This window comes from Schistocerca americana, unplaced genomic scaffold (genome assembly GCF_021461395.2).
Source record: "Schistocerca americana isolate TAMUIC-IGC-003095 unplaced genomic scaffold, iqSchAmer2.1 HiC_scaffold_942, whole genome shotgun sequence".
Taxonomy (NCBI): domain Eukaryota; kingdom Metazoa; phylum Arthropoda; class Insecta; order Orthoptera; family Acrididae; genus Schistocerca; species Schistocerca americana.
Window position 1 is genome coordinate 38,464 of NW_025726722.1, and position 4,037 is coordinate 42,500.

Here is a 4,037-nt window from a genome sequence, read left to right on the forward strand (position 1 = left end):
TAACCTGTATTGCGCCTTAACGTAACCTGTATTGCGCCTTAACGTAACCTGTATTGCGCCTTAACGTAACCTGTATTGCGCCTTAACGTAACCTGTATTGCGCCTTAACGTAACCTGTATTGCGCCTTAACGTAACCTGTATTGCGCCTTAACGTAACCTGTATTGCGCCTTAACGTAACCTGTATTGCGCCTTAACGTAACCTGTATTGCGCCTTAACGTAACCTGTATTGCGCCTTAACGTAACCTGTATTGCGCCTTAACGTAACCTGTATTGCGCCTTAACGTAACCTGTATTGCGCCTTAACGTAACCTGTATTGCGCCTTAACGTAACCTGTATTGCGCCTTAACGTAACCTGTATTGCGCCTTAACGTAACCTGTATTGCGCCTTAACGTAACCTGTATTGCGCCTTAGCGTAACCTGTATTGCGCCTTAACGTAACCTGTATTGCGCCTTAACGTAACCTGTATTGCGCCTTAACGTAACCTGTATTGCGCCTTAACGTAACCTGTATTGCGCCTTAACGTAACCTGCATTGCGCCTTAACGTAACCTGCATTGCGCCTTAACGTAACCTGTATTGCGCCTTAACGTAACCTGCATTGCGCCTTAACGTAACCTGCATTGCGCCTTAACGTAACCTGTATTGCGCCTTAACGTAACCTGTATTGCGCCTTAACGTAACCTGTATTGCGCCTTAACGTAACCTGTATTGCGCCTTAACGTAACCTGTATTGCGCCTTAACGTAACCTGTATTGCGCCTTAACGTAACCTGTATTGCGCCTTAACGTAACCTGTATTGCGCCTTAACGTAACCGATATTGCGCCTTAACGTAACCTATATTGCGCCGTAACGTAACCTATATTGCGCCGTAACGTAACCCACATTGCCCCTTAACGTAACCTATATTGCGCCGTAACGTAACCTATATTGCGCCGTAACGTAACCCACATTGCCCCTTAACGTAACCCACATTGCCCCTTAACGTAACCCACATTGCCCCTTAACGTAACCCAACACACGTTGGGCCTTAACCCAACACACGTTGGGCCTTAACCCAACACACGTTGGGCCGTAACCCAACACACGTTGGGCCTTAACCCAACACACGTTGGGCCTTAACCCAACACACGTTGGGCCTTAACCCAACACACGTTGGGCCTTAACCTGCTCTGTAATTGTCATACGACGCGTTAAATTAGTGTAGTGTTGCCTAACTGCAACCCCCGCAATATAGTTTGCTACTCGCACTGCCCGGTCCCCAGTGTATCGCTTCATGTTAAACACCTTGCAGCTATACACTGTAATGTGGATGGCAGCAGGACGTACATGCTCAATGCCCTTTGCAGTTGTTCATTGGCATTTGCAGTTGTTCATTGGCATTCGCATGGCGAAGCACTTAGCCTACGCTGTGGTACGGCCTGTGTCAACTGTCCGCTGATGTTGTACGTCCAAATCACACACTGTACTGCACATTGGTCCTCATGTACTGAATGATACATCGTGGTACATGTGACCGTACAACGACTGCGCCAACAACGGCGAACCATGCGGTCCAAATGTTGTGCACTCAGCTACGTGTCGTCTCCCTATAAGAGCTGGATTGCAGTGTGGTATGCCCTGGATGGCGATCAGCATGAGCCGTCTGTTGATGTAGTGGCGCGTGTTGTCAGACGTAGTCGTCTCTTCTCACACACCGTGATAGCACGGTGCACTGCGTTCCACATCTGCGACATGCGACAGAGGCCGGTTGACAGTCGTTCGCGCAATGGACATCGCATACGTACGGGGGCCACCTTCCACGTGTTCGCTAAGCGTGGACATGTTGTTGCGTGTATGTGGGCAGACAGTGTGTCGTGACACCTGACACAGGCATGCAACAATCGTTGAATTTGCAAATGGCGATGGACGCCTACGTTTGCTGGTGACGTTACGCAAATGAACAACTGGTAAACCGTTGTGGTGCGGTTGTTCTCGCTAGGGGTGAATCAGTGATGGCGACGATCGGTTGAGCTACCAACCGGTTGTTGCAGCGATACCCACCATGCCCACGAACGTGAATGGCATGTGGGTGTGAAGCGATACGCGGCGGTGGCTGGGTGGGACCGTCCCCGGCCGGTGAGGGGGGGCCTCCCGGCGTGTTGGCCGTGCGGTGCGTGGGCGCACGCGCTACAGCCGGCTGGTGGGGGCGGCCAGTGGCAGGCGCGCCGGCCGACGGAGGCGGCAGGCGGCGCAGCTGCGCGCCGGCGCACCCTGCACGCGGCGCCGTGCGGCCAAAGTAGGTCCTCGCGGGCCCGGTGCGAAGCGCGGTGGACATCTGCAGTGTGCTGGTCCGATTGAGGACTGTGTGCGCTGAGGATGCGCCGCCGCCCGGCGCTCGGCGCCGCGACGCCGTCTGCTGCTCGGTCGCCTCTGCGGTTCTCGCAGGTGGTTTGTATCGCAGCTGTGCGGACGTGTTGGCGCGTGCGCTGTGCTGGGAGAGTTCGCTTCGGCACCCAAGTGGGGCTTTTGTCCTTCTGTGGCGCTGGCGTTGGAGCTGCCGGTCACCGTAGGTGGCGCGTGTTGTCTCCCGCCGGCAATGCCACGACAGCACGCTCCCGGGCCTCTGTCGGCAGCGGCAAGCTCAGTTGGGAGCACGGGTGGTCGCACCTAAAGCGTCTACTCGCCAAACTCCGGGCGATTGCGCCTCTCTCGAACCCGACCAAGTACTTAGGACGGCGCTGCGCGCCGCCGGGACCTGAGAGGGTTTCGAGGTGTATGGTGCAGGGGAGCTCAGCCTCCTCCTGTTTGCAGAATAATTGAGCGGACGCTTGCGTGTTCGCGCGGGCCCCCGGGACACACTCCCGGGCGGCCGGCTGCTCAGCTCTAGTTGACGCAGCTCCCTGGTTGATCCTGCCAGTAGTCATATGCTTGTCTCAAAGATTAAGCCATGCATGTCTCAGTACAAGCCGCATTAAGGTGAAACCGCGAATGGCTCATTAAATCAGTTATGGTTCCTTAGATCGTACCCACGTTACTTGGATAACTGTGGTAATTCTAGAGCTAATACATGCAAACAGAGTCCCGACCAGAGATGGAAGGGACGCTTTTATTAGATCAAAACCAATCGGTCGGCTCGTCCGGTCCGTTTGCCTTGGTGACTCTGAATAACTTTGGGCTGATCGCACGGTCCTCGTACCGGCGACGCATCTTTCAAATGTCTGCCTTATCAACTGTCGATGGTAGGTTCTGCGCCTACCATGGTTGTAACGGGTAACGGGGAATCAGGGTTCGATTCCGGAGAGGGAGCCTGAGAAACGGCTACCACATCCAAGGAAGGCAGCAGGCGCGCAAATTACCCACTCCCGGCACGGGGAGGTAGTGACGAAAAATAACGATACGGGACTCATCCGAGGCCCCGTAATCGGAATGAGTACACTTTAAATCCTTTAACGAGTATCTATTGGAGGGCAAGTCTGGTGCCAGCAGCCGCGGTAATTCCAGCTCCAATAGCGTATATTAAAGTTGTTGCGGTTAAAAAGCTCGTAGTTGGATTTGTGTCCCACGCTGTTGGTTCACCGCCCGTCGGTGTTTAACTGGCATGTATCGTGGGACGTCCTGCCGGTGGGGCGAGCTGAAGGCGTGCGACGCGCCTCGTGCGTGCTCGTGCGTCCCGAGGCGGACCCCGTTGCAATCCTACCAGGGTGCTCTTGAGTGAGTGTCTCGGTGGGCCGGCACGTTTACTTTGAACAAATTAGAGTGCTTAAAGCAGGCAAGCCCGCCTGAATACTGTGTGCATGGAATAATGGAATAGGACCTCGGTTCTATTTTGTTGGTTTTCGGAACCCGAGGTAATGATTAATAGGGACAGGCGGGGGCATTCGTATTGCGACGTTAGAGGTGAAATTCTTGGATCGTCGCAAGACGAACAGAAGCGAAAGCATTTGCCAAGTATGTTTTCATTAATCAAGAACGAAAGTTAGAGGTTCGAAGGCGATCAGATACCGCCCTAGTTCTAACCATAAACGATGCCAGCCAGCGATCCGCCGCAGTTC

At 54.0% G+C, this 4,037-nt stretch overlaps 1 non-coding gene across 1 annotated transcript in view; it reads left to right on the forward strand.

The window, feature by feature from the left end:
• Positions 1–2,882: 2,882 nt before the first annotated feature.
• The window catches only part of LOC124592613, a 1,910-nt gene continuing 755 nt past the window's right edge, over positions 2,883–4,037 (forward strand). Inside the window, exon 1 of the ribosomal RNA XR_006977568.1 lies at positions 2,883–4,037. This exon is cut by the window's right edge and continues 755 nt beyond it. This is a non-coding gene — a ribosomal RNA (small subunit ribosomal RNA).